Genomic DNA, 17,258 nt, shown 5'->3' with positions numbered 1-17,258 from the left:
CAAAGAAGTTGAGTGCACGTACTCAGTGTCATATCCAGAGGTTGTCTTTGGGAAATATACATATGAGTGCTGCTAGCATTGCTGCAGAGGCTAAAGGGATGGGGGGGGGGGGTCAGCCTGTCAGTGCTCAGACCATATGCCGCACACTGCATCAAATTGGTCTACATAGATGTCGTCCCAGAAGGAAGCATCTTCTAAAGATGATGCACAAGAAAGCCCGCAAACAGTTTGCTGAAGACAAGCAGACTATGGATATGGATAACTGGAACCATGTCCTCTGGTCTGATGAGACCAAGATAAACTTATTTGGTTCAGATGGTGTCAAGCGTGTCTTGCCTACAGTCAAGCATGGTGGTGGGAGTGCCATGGTCTGTGGCTGCATGCACATTTCCGGCACTGGAGAGCTACAGTTCATTGAGGGAACCAAGAATGCCAATATTTTCTGTTACATACTGAAGCAGAGCATGATCCCTTCCCTTCGGAGATTGGGCTGCAGGGCAGTATCTCAACAAGATAATGACCCCAAACACCTCCAAGATGACTACTGCCCTGCTAAAGAAGCTGAGGGTAAAGGTGATGGACTGGCCAAGCATGTCTCCAACCTAAACCTTATTGAGCATCTGTGGGGCATCCTCAAACAGAAGGTGGAGGAGCACAAGGTCTCTAGCATCCACCAGTTCCGTGATACCATCATGGAGGAGTGGAAGAGGACTCCAGTGGCAACCTGTGAAGCTCTGGCGAACGCCATGCCCAGGAGGGTTAAGGCAGTGTTGGAAAATAATGGTGACCACACAAAATATTGATACTTTGGGCCCAATTTGGACATTTTCACTTAGGGGTGTACTCACTTTTGTTGGCAGCGGTTAAAACATTAATGGCTGTGTGTTTAATTATTTTGAGGGGACAGCAAATTTACACTGTTATACAAGCTGTACACTCACTACTTCACATTGTATCAAAGTGTCATTTCTTCAGTGTTGTCACATGAAAAGATATAATAAAATATTTACAAAAATGTGGGGAACATTACAGTTACCTACAATTAAAACATTTTATACAACAGCTCCTCCGGGCTCAGCCAACCCCGTACTCTCTGACTCCCTTTGAAAAAGTATGTAGGGCTACTCCTCATTCCCCGGGGACAATATCCTTGATATATTCCTCTATTATTTCTATCAACAAACCCCCTACAACCAAATATCATCTCCAATGGGAAAAAGAATTAGGGACGCAACTGGACCCGGCAGATTGGCGGATCATGGCCACAAATCTCATGAAAAGTTCCAGGAATGTTCTCATATTAGAAAATGCATATAAGGTCTTTTATAGGTGGTACTACACGCCTGAGAGGGTAGCAAGATTCATTCCTTCATATTCTCCTAACTGTTTTAGGGGCTGCCCGGTACCAGGGTCCATGGCCCACATTTGGTGGACCTGTCCCAGAGCCTGTAGATTGTGGGTACGGGTATATGCCCTGTTAAGAAATATGTTCCATACCAACCTGAAAAGAGACCCTTATGCAGCTCTATTATGTAAACCTATTCAGGAACTTCTCCGCCCAGAGCGTCAACTAGCCCAACACCTTTTCAATGCAACAAAATTGATTATTGCTAAGTCTTGGAAAACGCCTACACTCAGTTTCGAGGCAGTTAAAAACCGCATGAATGACATCATGATAAATGAAAAAATTACCTCCTTGGCTTCTGATACTCATGACAAATTTCTCAGAACCTGGGGGCCCTGGATATCCTGTATCCAACCTTCCAGATTCAACAGCCAACTTTTGTCTATCTAGGGTCTCTGTGTGCACCCCCCGCTCCCTTTAGTGGAATGGACTCCTCCCCCCCCTTCCGTTCTCTTCTTTCTACTCTCTCTGCTCTCTTTCTGTTTCCTACTATCATTCACTTCTTTCTTCTCTGCCTTAGTCTCTTTTCTCTAATGACTTTGGCTGTGATGGAGCCAAGTTAAATCTGACAGTTATGGTAGTTTGAAATAACCGAACCCGACAGGCTATATTGCACTCCTCATTTATCTTATTTTCCTATATGTACTTTTTTTGCTTTGTTTTCATAAGCTTTGCTTACATTGGCTACTTTTGCTGATGATTATGTCATTTCAGAACCGTTTAGGCTTTCCATTTATTCTTCATGTGCGTTATTGTACACAGCTCTATATAGCCAACGTTTTGATGTCGGGGGGTTTTTTTTCTTTTTTTTTTATAAATTTTGGTGTCTGATGTCTACTGTAACCAGTAATTATTTGTATAGCTTTGTTATACTTCATTTGCAATAAAAACCTTTGTAAAATATTTACAAAAATGTGAGGGGTGTACTCACTTTTGTGAGATACTGTATGAATATTTCTCATATTTAATCATTTTTTTATGTGTTCACCCGTCCGGATATTTTTTACATTCTCAATGTTTTAAGATAGTTACTTCCATATTAGTTGTTGTTATTTAATACTTATGTTTCTCTATAACTTTTACAATTGCCATTCATCTGTGTGTTTTAATACTGCTTTTTACATATGCGTTTGGTCCACTGGCTCTTGTAGTCCCATAGCCACAATCAGACTGCATTTATGCTGCTTCCACCACAAACAGTGACAGGTCAGTAGAAGGAGCTGTATGCTCCGAGCGCATAGCCTTGTTTCTTTCTTGTCCTCCTCACATCGAGGTCCGCCCACCAGGTGATGTCACTTCCTGCTCTGGAAACAGCATCCTGTGCATGAGAAAACCACACTGATCGATGGGGAAAACCGGATTGTTGGCACCCCTCGAGGAGGACCCTATACATGACAGATATGCCTGTGATGTCTTAGTGCATTTATGTTTGCGCTATTAAAATAACTTTTTAATATTGCACTTAGGTGCGCCTCCCTCTTTCTCTCTTTTGACTTACTAGCCAACTGTCTCAGATTTCCTTGAGTGGCTGTCTGGATGTGGAATTGTTGTCTTGACATAAAAAGAGTTAGTAATGTAACTGAATGCTGGATTCTACAGCAGGAAAGAAAACATTAGATATTAGTTTTGTCACATAATCATTGTATTTTTTCATATGCATTTTTTGACATTACAGAAGGATTGGAAAGTCGTTTAAACCAATAACATCACAGCAATAAAAAGCATTTTAAAGTGGCGCTTATACCCTTAGGGCCGGTTCACACAGCGGGCGATGCGAGGCGACACGACTCGCCTCGCCTCGCTCCCGCAAGTTGCCCCCGTTCTGTACAATGGAACCGTTCTGAGAGGAGCGACTCGAGTCGCTCCGACTCAGAAAAAAGGTTCCTGTACTACTTTTGGGCGACCTCGGGGCGACTTGCATTGACTTCTATACAGAAGTCATCTGCAAGTCGCCGCTGAGGTCGCCGCAGGTCGCGGCGAGGCAAGTCGGAGACGCCTCGCCTCGCCTGCTGTGTGAACCGGCCCTGCTTGTGAGCCACATGTTGCGCTCAGCTGCCTTTAAAGTTGCTTGCAGCAGAATCTCACCTGGTGTTCACTACCTGTAAGGTGGGATCAAAAAGAATGCTTTAATGTCTTCTGGATTAGCTATTACAGTAACCTAGATGTTCCTGAGACTATATGAAAATGAACTGAAGCAGTTAACAACACACTACCAGGGGCTGACATCTTAAAGGTTTGCTGGCCCAAAAAGTAGTTTTCATGTTAAATGCATTATAAGATTATTTCACACTATTTATGTGTGGGTAACCTGTTTCTTTTTCTGAGCTTCAGAAACCTGTGTACTGCAATTTAAAACCCAGTTAGTTCCCTGTTGATCTATCAGATAACAATGATTATTTTTGTAGGTCTACTTCTGGATTAGATCACGCAGTCTGCAGTGGCTAGCGTGGTCCTAAATATTTACAAACACTCTTATGTTGCTACAAGGTCTTTTGATTTTTAGCCTTGAACTATTTGCTGACCAGAAATAAAATGCAGACACTGGTAATAATATCTTCTTATATATTGTAAAAAATTGCCTTTCATTCTGCTCGAAGGGAAAACCTGTTCACTGATCTTGGGAGCCTTCAGTAAGTTAAAAGAGCACTATTACCAATTATAAATTTAGACTAGGTTCATACTACTGTGGCTATGATTTTATAAGATTATGTAGTACGACTTGGTTGTGTTTTTGACACAAATCTGTTGCATTTTTCATGCCTCTCCCCTTTTTGTTTTGGCAAATGATGGTGGAAACTCATTTCTGAAATCACATCAAAAACACACTGAATCATATGTAGATTCAGTGCCAGATTTAGACCTCGGGGGGTTGTGCACTTCAGCTGAAAAAAATGATAAACCACATTTGTTCTAAAAAGTTTATAGGTTAGGTTCCGAGAAGACATTTGTCAGATTATTTCCCTAATTTTTATTGACTGTAAGAATACACGTTACACAGGTGCCGTATTTATTGGCGTATAAAACGCATCTCATGTTTAGGAAGGAATTTTAAGGGAAAAACTTTTAGGAGGAGAGTTTAAGGAAAAAAAAACTTACATTTAAATGCCCATCAATGCAGCCTTATCAGTGTCCATCTGCAGTTTTGTCCATCATTGCTGCCTTGTCAGTGTCCATCTGCAGCCTTCCCAGTGTCCATATGCAGCCTTGTGTCATTGCAGCCTCCCCAATGTCCTTGCAGCCTTGTGTCATTTAAAATTGAAGCCGATCGGAAGAGAGGAGCGATAGATATTCCTGCACCATATATTGCAGATGCTGGCGATGGCTGCTTGAACCGATCAGACCTTGACGCTAAGGACTGAAAAATTGTTTAAAGGCATCAGTCAGTCGGCCGCCTTCTTCACCGCTCTTCCTCTTACTGAACGAAACCTCAGCAACATGTTGTCCAGCACCAGGAAATGGTAACCTCCCAGAGTCTGGAAATGCGCTGCACAAACCTTTCTTCAAGGCCTCCTGAAGATGTTTCATCCTCTGCTCCCTCTGCAAATGCAGGATGAGTTATGCAACCTTACCCTTGTAACGTGGATCACGAAGGGTTGCCAGCCAATACTGATCCCTCTCCTTGATACCATGAATCTTAGGGTACTTTCGCAGGCTTTGCAGAATCATGGAGGCCATGCAGCATTTGCAGAGGCATTAGATTCTGAGTCCTCTGGGTCACTAAGGCTCACATTATCCATAACTACCTCCTCCCAGCCACTTACAATTCCTTGGGTTTCTAGGGAGTGAAAACCATCCCTTGAAGACTGCTGCTGAGTGTTATCCTCTACATTCATGCTAACACAATTCTCCTTCTCTTCCTCCTCCTCTTCTTCCTGTGTGTTTGGCAGGCCCGCAGGAATGCTATCTGGATAAAGGGGCTTTGAAAGGAAAGGAAGCCATCCTCTTCCTCATGCTGTTGTGCCCTGTCCATGATTCCACAAAGCATTTTCTCCAGCAGGAAGACTAGAGGTGCAGTGTCACTGATGCATGCATTGTCGCTGCTCACCATCCTTGTGGCCTCCTCAAATGGTGACAGGACAGTGCATGCATCCTTGATCAGTAGCCACTAGCGTGACGAAAAGAAGCCAGGTTCCCTTGACCCTGTCCTGGTGCCATACTCACACAGGTACTCATTGATGGCCCTCTGCTGCATGTGCAGCAACTGCAGCCTTGCTAACATTAAGTTTCACCTGTTGGGAATGTCACAAATGAGGCGGTTGGTGTGCAGTTTGCATTCCCTTCGAATGTCAGCCAGCCGAGCACTAGCATTGTATGACCATCAGAAATTACCACAGACTTTTCTGGCCTGCCTCAGGAGATCTTGTAAACCTGGGTACCTGCTTAAGAACCGCTGCACTACCAAATTCAGGACGTGTGCTGAACATGGAACATGGGTCATGTGTCCCTGTTGGAGGGTGGAGAGAAGGTTGGTGCCATTGTCGCATACAACCATTCCTGACTGAAGCTGGCATGGCGTCAACCATCTCTGAGCCTTCCTCTGCAGAGCTGACAGAATCTCTGCCCCAGTGTGGTTCCTGTCCCCTAGGCAGACCAATTCAAGCACCGCAAGGCATCTTTTAGCCTAATTGCTTTCGTAGCCCTTTGAACACTTACAGAGCACCGCTTGGTCAGAGGACAAATCTGCAAAAGAGGCCATAGAGGAAGAAGAATAGGAGGGAGCAGAGGAGAGAGCTATGGCAGAATCACCACTAGCATTTTGGAGGTGTGGTGGCGGAACAAGCTCCAACAACACTGAACCCTGACTTGCATCCTTCCCAGCTGCCAGCAGAATTACCCAGTGCACCGTGAAGATAAGGTAACATCTCTGCCCGTGCCTGCTGGACCATCAGTCAGCAGTAATATGAACCTTACTGCTGACCGCCCTGTCCAATGAGGCCAAAACATTGCCTTTCACATGCAGATAGAGACCCAGAATGGCCTTCCGTGAAAAGAAATGACGTTTTGGAACCTGCCATTTAGACACTGAGCATGTGGATGGCTGGGACTGAATTTCTTTTTATGGTTCAGCAACTAGGGTAAGAAAATTTGCCTGCAAAAATCTATTGGTGGTATACTGCTAGCAGATTGGCTGCAAATACTTATAGGGACACCTATTGCTATACCTTTATTCCTCTCAGTGCAGGTTTTTGAGAGGACTGGAGGTATAGTAGCTTTGGAGATCCCAGGTGAGGAGCAAGGAGAAGTCTGCCTTTTTCTTTGATGTAGGTCTTTCAAGTGCTGTTGCCAACGGACTGCATGGCAGGTTGTCATATGTCTGGTCAAGCATATGGTGCCCAAGTGGCTGCTGTTCTGGCCATGCTTGATCTGCTTCAGACATAGGTTGCAAACAGCAACGGTGTGATCTGCTGCACACGTGTCAAAAATGGCCCACACCAAGGCATTTTAAAAAGTCAGCCTGGGTGACAGAGGATGAAGAGGATGAGGACGGCTTTATTATCCACTCTACCTACTCTTCTGCATGTTGTGGCTCAATAACACGGCCAGCAGCAGCAAAATAGGACAAGCACGCCCCATGGCCACCTGCAAAAGATGCACCATGTCCTGGACCAACACTGTTGACTGTAGATACAGAGGGTGCATGCCTTCTTTTAATGGCCTGTGAGCGTTTGCTTCTCCTTGGTGGCCTTCCGGACATGATATATTTTTTGTTTTGCAACATCACACTACACTGTATTAGATACTGTGTACACCGGCTGAAGTTTATTAGAAAGTGTACAAGGGCTGCACTGTATTGTATACTGTGTACACCACCAGAAGTGTAGTAGAAACTGTATACACTGTATTAGATACTGTGTACACTTCCTGCACTGTTTTAGCAACTGTACAATGGCTGCACTGTATTGTATACTGTGTACACCACCAGAAGTGTAGTAGAAACTGTACACACTATATTAGATACTGTGTACACCGCCTGCACTATATTAGAAACTGTACAACGTCTGCGCTGTATTTCATACTGTGTACACCACCAGAAGTGTAGTAGAAACTGTACACACTGTATTAGATACTGTGTACACTGCCTGCACTGTATTATAAACTGTACAACAACTGCACTGTAGTGCATACTGTGTATACCACCAGAAGAGAAACTGTACACACTGTATTAGATAATGTGTACACCGCCTAGCCTGAAGTGTATTATAAAGTATACACCATGAATTCACTGTATATATAGGGTACACACAATGCAGAGTATATATACTAGACTGCATATATATTTATATATACAGTGGGGATCGAAAGTTTGGGCACCCCCGGTAAAAATGTGTATTAATGTGCATAACAAAGCCAAGGAAAGATGGAAAAATCTCAAAATGGCATCAAATTACAGATTAGACATTCTTATAATGTGTCAAAAAAAGTTAGATTTTATTTCCATCATTTACACTTTCAAAATTACAGAAAACAAAAAAATGGCGTCTGCAAAAGTTTGGGCACCCTGCAGAGTTAATATCTTGTACTGCCCCCTTTGGCAAGTATCACAGCTTGTAAATGCTTTTTGTAGCCAGCCAAGAGTCTTTCAATTTTTGTTTGAGGTATCTTTGCCCATTCTTTCTTACAAAAGTGTTCCAGTTCTTTGAGATTTCTGGGCTGTCTGTCACGCACTGCTCTTTTAAGGTCTATCCATAGATTTTCAATAATGTTAAGGGTCAAGAGATTGTGAAGGCCATGGCAAAACCTTCAGTTTACGCCTCTTCATGTAATCCCCCGTGGATTTTGAGGTGTGTTTAGGATCATTATCCATTTGTAGAAGCCATCCTCTCTAACTTCAGCTTTTTCACAGATGGCATCAAGTTACCATCCAAAATTTGCTGAAAATGTATTGAATACATTTTTCCTTCTACTCGGGAAATGTTCCCTGTGCCACTGGCTGCAATACAACCCCAAAGCATGATTGATCCACCCCCATGCTTAACAGTTGGACAGAGGTTCTTTTAATTAAATTCTGTGCCCTTTCTTCTCCAAACGTACCTTTGCTCATTCCGGCCAAAAAGTTCTATTTTAACCTCATCGGTCCACAGAACTTGTTTTCAAAATGCCTCAGGCTTGTCTATATGTTCATTTGCAAAGTACAAACGCTGATTTTTGTGCTGAGAACGTAGAAGAGGTTTTCTTCTGATGACTCTTCCACGAAGACCATATTTGTACAAGTATCTCTTTATAGTGGAATACCACAACTTCAGTGTCTGCCAGATCTTTCTGGAGGGATCGTGCAGTCAAACGTGGGCTTTGAATGGCTTTTCTCAATCCTGCGAGCTGTTCTGTCTGATATTTTTCTTGGTCTTCCAGATCTTGCTTTAACTTCCACTGTTCCTGATGACTGCCATTTCTTAATTACATTCCGAACAGAGGATATTGACATCTGAAAATGCTTTGCTATCTTCTTATAGCCTTCTCCAGCTTTGTGAGCGTCAACTATTTTCAGTTTCAGTTTTCTAGACAACTGCTTAAGCCGCGTACACATGGGTGGACTGTATGGCCTACTTAGTCAGTCATACAATCCGACGGACAGTCCGTCATACTTTAGAATGAACGGACTTGACCACACACACCACTTTTTGAGCGGACTAATACGGCGTACTAAGTCCACCATACTATCCGCCCTACTTTTGAAATGAACGGACTCGCCCACACACGCGGAGGAAAGTCCGCTCATTTCGAGTGCGTCTCCAGGTAGGCGGGGCCCGCGAGGGAGACGTCGCTGACCCCGCCGCCTGGTATGGACTTAAAGGGGAACCCCAACGCCGAAAAAAATCAGCGTGGGGTCCCCCCCAAGTCCACAACAGACCCTTGTCCGAGCACGCTACCCGGCCGGCCAGGAAAGGGGGGCGAGCGAGCGCCCCCCCTCCTAAACCGTACCAGGCCGCGTGCCCTCAACATGGGGGGGTGCCTTGGGGAAGGGGGGGCCACGCGGCCCCCCCACCCCAAAGCACCTTGTCCCCATGTTGATGAGGACAATGGTTGATGAGGACAAGGGTCTGCGGGCTGGGGGCTTATCGGAATCCTTTAATAAGGGGGCCCCCGGATACCGGCCCCCCACCCTATGTGAATGAGTATGGGGTACAATGTACCCCTACCCATTCACCTGTAAAATAAAAGTACAAAAAAAAACACAACACACGAGATAAAATACTTTATTGCACAGCTCCGGGGGTCTTCCGTCTTCGGGGGTCTTCTCGCCGGACTCCTCCGCTATCTTCTTGTAGCTCTTTTGCTACCCCAAAGCGCGGCCCCCCCTTCCCCAAGGCACCCCCCCATGTTGAGGGCACGTGGCCTGGTACGGCTCAGGAGGGGGGGGGGTGCTCGCTCGCCCCCTGTCATGGTTATGCATTAGAGTTGTTCTCCTTACCTGTCTGCATGTGTTCATTTCTAGAGACCAGCCGAGCTTCACCTGACTGCTTTTATTTCCTTCCTCTGGAATGGCTCCACCCTAGCCCCTATCAGACTACACTATATTAACCTTTGCACTGCTAGCCTATCCTGCTGATCAACCTTTGTGTATTAGCTTCCTGTTTCCTGTCGTGTGCTCTGCTTCTGATTTCCGTTACCGACCTTGGCGTGTTCTGACCATCCCTGCTTGCCTGTGACCCTGACCTATTGGCGTGTACCCGACTATTCTGTTCTGCCTGTGGCCCTGACCTTGGCTTTGTCCCTCACCATCCCTATCCTCCTGTTACCTACTGTGGGTGTGAGCTGGGGGACCCTGGGGGTCGCGACCTGGAGCCAGTTGCAGCCAAGACCATCTTCACCACTCGAAGCTCTGGTGAACACCAGCTGGCTCTTAGACTCCGCGCCCCGGGGAATCTTACGCTCTTACCCCAGTGGGATCTGTCCCCCGTCTGCAGCCGTCAGCCGTAGGGTCCACAGCCTTGCGGTGCATCCCCAACCCTACGGTGTGCACCTGTCACCTAGGCTCTAGGTGACCTGACAGTTTGATCAGCCATGGACCCGGCTGACGTGCCGCTCCCTGCAGTCGATCTATTGCAGGGCATAGTGCGGAGACTCGAGACCCAGGAATCTAATCAGACTCAGGTGATGCGATTCCTCCAGGATCTGGCTTCTCGCTTCGAGCAGCTACAGGCTTCCTTGGGAACCCCGAACCCGCAGCCTCAAGTACAGTCTGCGACTGCACCTATCGCACCAGTCGCATCCACGCCTTCATTAGTACTGCCTGCTCCGTCCCGTTTCTCTGGGGACTCCAAGGCCTGCAGGGGCTTCCTCAGCCAATGCACCATTCATTTTGAGCTCCAGCCTCAAAACTTTCTATCCGATCGGGCAAAGGTAGCCTATATCATTTCCCTCCTCTCCGGTGAAGCTTTAGCCTGGGCTGCCCCCCTGTGGGAGAAAAATGATCCAGTGGTTTCCAGCCTGTCCGACTTCTTGAAGCTCTTTCGTAACATCTTTGAGGAGCCAGCTCGGGTTTCTTCTGCGGCTAGTGCCCTTTTACGCCTTCGCCAAGAATCTGGTTCAGTGGGCCAATATGCACTTCAGTTCCGTATCCTTACAGCGGAATTGAGCTGGAACAATGAGGCCCTGGTCGCAACCTTTTTACATGGCCTCTCAGACCGAGTGAAGGACGAATTAGCAGGAAGAGCTATCCCCGCCGGTCTAGACGAAGTCATTTCCTTATGTAATCAAATTGACATTCGCTTCCAGGAGAGGTCCTTAGAAAAAAGACGCCAGCACCCCCCAGGTTCTAGTCAGCCTGAGCTTTTTCCCCGTCACCCTGTGGAGCATCCTCCGTCTGCTGAGGAGCCCATGCAGCTGGGCCGGACCAGACTAACCCCCGAAGAACGTGCTAGACGCAGAACTCTGGGCTTGTGTCTTTATTGTGGGGGAAAGGGTCATTTTCGTGACTCCTGCTCGCTCCGTCCGGGAAACGCTCGGGTCTAATACATTTGGAAGGTGGAGTATTGGACCCAGAAACATCACCTTCTCGTCTCCTTCTTCCGGTGTTCCTCCATGTAGGCACTTCTCCCCAATCAGTCCTAGCATATCTGGACTCCGGGGCTGCCGGCAATTTTATGGACTGGAGAACTGCCTCTTCTATGAAGCTTACCCTTTCTCCCCTCGCTACTCCACTAGTAGTCTCGGCAATTGATGGCACTGTGCTCCCAGGGGGTCCTATCCGTTTCCAGACGCTACCTATTAGGATGTCGATAGGGATACTCCACCAGGAGTGGATCTCCTTCCTCATCCTACCCAAGGCCTCTACCCCCATTGTATTGGGTCTTCCTTGGCTGCAGCTCCACTCGCCACATGTGGACTGGGTATCTGGGCAGATCCTGGCCTGGGGTCCTTCGTGTTTCTCGTCTTGTCTTTCCAAGGTGACCCCCAAGAGGAAACTTCCCATTGCTACCACATCTGTCTCGTCCGATCTTCCTGCGGCTTATAGCGATTTCCGGGATGTGTTCTGTAAGAAGTCTGCTGAGGTACTTCCTCCTCACAGATCTTTTGACTGTGCTATTGACCTTGTCCCTGGAGCAACCCTGCCCAGGGGTCGTACCTACCCTTTATCCATTCCAGAGACCCAAGCCATGTCTGAGTATGTCGCTGAGAATTTGGAGAGAGGTTTCATCCGGAAATCCTCATCGCCTGCAGGAGCAGGGTTCTTTTTCGTTGCCAAAAAGGATGGCACCCTCAGGCCCTGCATTGACTATAGAGGTTTAAACGCTGTGACTATTAAAAACCGTTACCCCTTACCTCTAATATCTGAGCTATTTGACAGGTTGAAGGGGGCTTCCATTTTCACTAAATTGGATCTCAGAGGTGCATACAATCTCATTCGAATACGAGAAGGTGACGAATGGAAGACCGCATTTAACACTAGGGACGGGCATTACGAGTACTTGGTTATGCCTTTTGGTTTGTGTAATGCTCCAGCTGTGTTCCAGAACTTTGTCAACGAAATATTCAGGGATCTACTGTACCAGTTTGTTGTCATCTATCTGGATGACATTCTCATCTTTTCCCAAAATCTGCCTGCTCACAGAAACCATGTACGCACCGTACTTCAGCGCCTTAGAGAGAACAATCTCTATGCCAAGATGGAGAAATGTTCCTTTGAATGTTCCGAGGTCCTGTTTCTGGGATGTTTTGTTTCTAGTGAGGGTCTTCGCATGGATCCCGGAAAGGTCTCTGCCATTACCAACTGGCCCCTTCCTGCTAGCCTCAAAGCCACACAGCGCTTCCTTGGCTTCACAAATTATTATAGGCAGTTCATAAGGAATTACTCTTCCATTGCTGCGCCTATTATCGCTTTGACCAAGAAGGGTGCTAATGCCAAAGACTGGTCTTCCGAGGCTGTCTCTGCGTTTCACGATCTGAAACAGGCCTTTGTCTCTGGACCCCTCTTGAGGAGACCAAATCCTGAAGACCCATTTTTTATTGAAGTAGACGCTTCTTCGATGGGGGTGGGAGCTGTGCTTCTTCAGGACTTTGAGAAGAAACGTCAACCATGTGCGTTCTTCTCCAAAAAATTTTCTCAGGCAGAGAGAAATTATGCCATTGGTGATCGGGAACTTCTCGCAATTAAATTGGCGTTGGAGGAGTGGCGTCATCTCTTGGAAGGTTCCCCTCACTCCATAACGATCTTTACTGATCATAAGAATCTACAGTACCTACAGAATGCTAAACGTCTGAACCCCAGACAGGCCAGGTGGAGTCTCTTCTTTTCTCGTTTTAAATTCACGATTACGCACAAACCTGGTTCCTGCAACGGTCGAGCTGATGCGCTCTCTAGGTCATTTGACACCTTGGACGAGGAGTCCAACCCTGATCCTGAGCCGATCATTCCTACCTCTTGCATTGTTGCCCATTCTACCACCCTGGAATCAAAGATTCCTCCTGATAAGACCTTTGTTCCCACGGAGCTAAGAACCAAGATCCTTCGTTGGGGACATGATTCCAAGATGGCAGGTCATGCTGGGTTCCTCCGATCCTTCCTGCTTATCAGTCGTCACTACTGGTGGCCTAATCTCCGCTCGGATGTTAAAGACTATGTTAAGGCTTGTCACGTCTGTGCTCAGTCTAAATCTTCCACTCAAGCCCCTGCTGGTCTTCTCATGCCCTTGCCTATTCCTAAGGAGCCCTGGTCTCATATCGCCATGGATTTTATCACTGATCTTCCACTATCGGAGAATAATACGGCCATTTGGGTAGTAATCGATCGGTTCTCCAAGATGGCTCATTTTGTTCCTCTTCCTGGTCTCCCTTCTGCCCCTGCCTTGGTTCCCATTTTTGTACGAGAGATTTTCCGCCTTCATGGTGTTCCTTCGCATGTCGTCTCGGACAGGGGTGTGCAATTTACTTCTCGTTTTTGGGGAGCCTTTTGCAAATCCCTCGACATTACCTTGGATTTTACCTCTTTTTATCATCCCCAATCCAATGGCCAGACTGAGAGAGTTAATCAGGAGTTAGAGGTCTTTCTCCGTACCTTGGTCTCTGCCCATCATGATGATTGGGCATCACTATTACCGTGGGCTGAGTTCTCCCACAATAATCATGTTAACGTCAGTTCTCAGAAAACACCCTTCCTCACTGTTTATGGAAGACATCCTCAGCTTCCCCTTCCTATGATTTGTTCTTCTGACATTCCAGCTTTGGCTACTGTTCAGGAATCATTCAATTCCATGTGGGCTGACGTTCATGATTCCCTCCAGAAAGCTGCCAACAAATTCAAGAGTTTTGCTGACCGTTGCAGGCGTAAGCCACCCTCTTTTCAGCCAGGAGACAAAGTCTGGCTCTCCACCAGGAACATCAAACTCCGGGTTCCTTCCCTCAAATTTGCCCCAAAATTCATTGGTCCATACACCATAATTTCTAAACTGAATCCGGTTTGTTTCAAGCTCCAGATTCCCAAAAGCCTCAAAATCTCTAACTCCTTCCATGTTGCCCTTCTAAAGCCGTTAGTCCTCAATAAGTTCTCTCGTCCCTCCCCTACCATAGCACCGGTCTCTGAGGATGATCAGGAGTACGAGGTTAGCCAAATTTTGGATTCCCGAATTGTACAGTGTACAGTGTACCTCGTGCACTGGAAAGGTTTTGGTCCTGAGGAGAGGTCGTGGATTTCGGCTTCCGAGGTCTTTGCACCTCGTCTGTTGAGGAAGTTGCATTTGAAGTTCCCCTCTAAACCTGGTCCCAGGCGGGGGAGGGGGAGGCCTCGTAAGAGGGGGGGTACTGTCATGGTTATGCATTAGAGTTGTTCTCCTTACCTGTCTGCATGTGTTCATTTCTAGAGACCAGCCGAGCTTCACCTGACTGCTTTTATTTCCTTCCTCTGGAATGGCTCCACCCTAGCCCCTATCAGACTACACTATATTAACCTTTGCACTGCTAGCCTATCCTGCTGATAAACCTTTGTGTATTAGCTTCCTGTTTCCTGTCGTGTGCTCTGCTTCTGATTTCCGTTACCGACCTTGGCGTGTTCTGACCATCCCTGCTTGCCTGTGACCCTGACTTATTGGCGTGTACCCGACTATTCTGTTCTGCTTGTGGCCCCGACCTTGGCTTTGTCCCTCACCATCCCTATCCTCCTGTTACCTACTGTGGGTGTGAGCTGGGGGACCCTGGGGGTCGCGACCTGGAGCCAGTTGCAGCCAAGACCATCTTCACCACTCGAAGCTCTGGTGAACACCAGCTGGCTCTTAGACTCCGCGCCCCGGGGAATCTTACGCTCTTACCCCAGTGGGATCTGTCCCCCGTCTGCAGCCGTCAGCCGTAGGGTCCACAGCCTTGCGGTGCATCCCCAACCCTACGGTGTGCACCTGTCACCTGGGCTCTAGGTGACCTGACACCCCCCTTTCCTGGCCGGCCGGGTAGCGTGCTCGGACAAGGGTCTGTTGTGGACTTGGGGGGGACCCCCACGCCGATTTTTTTCGGCGTTGGGGTTCCCCTTTAAGTCCATACCAGGCGGCGGGGCCAGCGACGTCTCCTTCGCGGGCCCCGCCTACCTGGATACCCGCTCGAAATGAGCGGACTTTTCTCCGGGCGGGAAAAGTCCGCTCATTTCAAAAGTACGGCGGACTGGCATACACACGGGCGGATTGTCCGCCGAAATGCGAGTTACGACGGACAGTATTTCGAAAAATCCGAAATACTTAGTACGCCAGACTGCACGCTGAAAAAGTCCGCTGAAGCCCACACACGAGCGGACTGTCCGCTGAAATGTGTTTCGGCGGACTAAGTAGGCCATACAGTCCGCCCGTGTGTACGCGGCATTAGAAGAACCCATGGTGCTGATTGTTGGGGCAAGGTCAGATGAGTCTGGCCATTTAAAACCTTTGAGATTGACATCACCTGGTCTTCCCAGATGATGATTGAGAACAATCCATGACACTGGCAGGTCTCAGCTTTGCAAAGGGGGCATGCTATACATTCTGCAGGGTGCCCAAACTTTTGCAGATGCCATTTTTTGTTTTCTGCAATTTTGAAAGCGTAAATGATGTAAATAAAATCTAACTTTTTTTGACATATTATAAGAATGTCTAATCTGTAATTTGATGCCATTTGGAGATTTTTCCATCTTTCCTTGGATTCGTTATGCACATTAATACACATTTTTACCTGGGGTGCCCAAACTTTCGATCCCCACTGTATATCTCTCTCTCTCTCTCTATATATATATATATATATATATATATATACACACTAATACACTGCCTGCACTGACTGAATATAGAGTAAACACTGAATATATAGTCTATGCTAAATTAAGAGTATACAGTATATATATACATACTAGACTGACTGTATATATCAAATACATTGCCACTAACTGAATAACCTGTCAGCTTAATCTAACTCAAGCTATCTCTCTGTACACGGCAACAATACTACACACGGCCACTCTGTAAGCAGCCTTATGTACTGTGGGGCATGGACTTAGTCTCCCTGAGCATGATTGGCCAAAGGTACCCTGCGCTCAAATTTTTCATGAACGCCCCATAATGTTTGCTGTTCGGCAAACCGGGTGTCGAACACACCCTGGCGAACACCCGATGTTTCGAGTTGAACTTATGTTTGAGTCAAACTTATGTTGAACCTGAAAATCAAGCTCATCCTTACTCCTCACCTGGTTGCCGCCACACATGCTTGACACCATCTGAACTACAGTAGGTGCCACCGATATTGTGTTTCCAGCGTGATGGGATCACGCTGGAAATCACCGCTGCGAGCTGTGCTTCTCACGGTCGGCACCCCACGAGATGCCGCGCATCCATAGGAATGTATGGGGGGTGGCAACATAGCTCAGCGCTGGCTCCACCTCGTTACGTAGTTTCACAGCAACTACGTCCGAATGTTGCAAGGCTGACTTAAGATTTCGGGGTATGGGAGGAATCGCCTCCAACGACCCGGAATCCTAAAACCCTCCGTAAATCCAGTTTCCAGTACACAAACTGCACCCCTATCCGGATACCTACCGAGAAACTGCTGCATTCTTGCCACCATCACTGGTGTCCTCCCTCTTGTGCCCAGCATCTCCTGGCTTGCACTTACCCTGCTTGAAGCAATGGGAGAGGGGGTGTGTTCCCCCGCAACCAGAACACTCGCGTTTAAACCGGCAGGCTCCCCTGAACTTGCAGGATCCCTCGTTGAACTGCCAACACGTCCCCTTCTTCTTATTGGCCGATTGTCCGGGGACAGAATATCCACCGACCCCTTCCTGAAAAAACTGACCTGGGGCCCTCGCCGATGTCATGAGAGGCATCCACAGGCTGATATCCTTATGGTCCCACCTCAGCGACGGCTCTTCTCTGGTGGAACTGCTCATCGTACCTCAGCCAAGCGCTGC

This window comes from Lithobates pipiens, unplaced genomic scaffold (assembly GCF_037356315.1).
Source record: "Lithobates pipiens isolate NorthernLeopardFrog02 unplaced genomic scaffold, aLitPip1_a1.2 Scaffold_18, whole genome shotgun sequence".
NCBI lineage: Eukaryota > Metazoa > Chordata > Amphibia > Anura > Ranidae > Lithobates > Lithobates pipiens.
Note: the sequence above shows the minus strand (reverse complement) of the source record.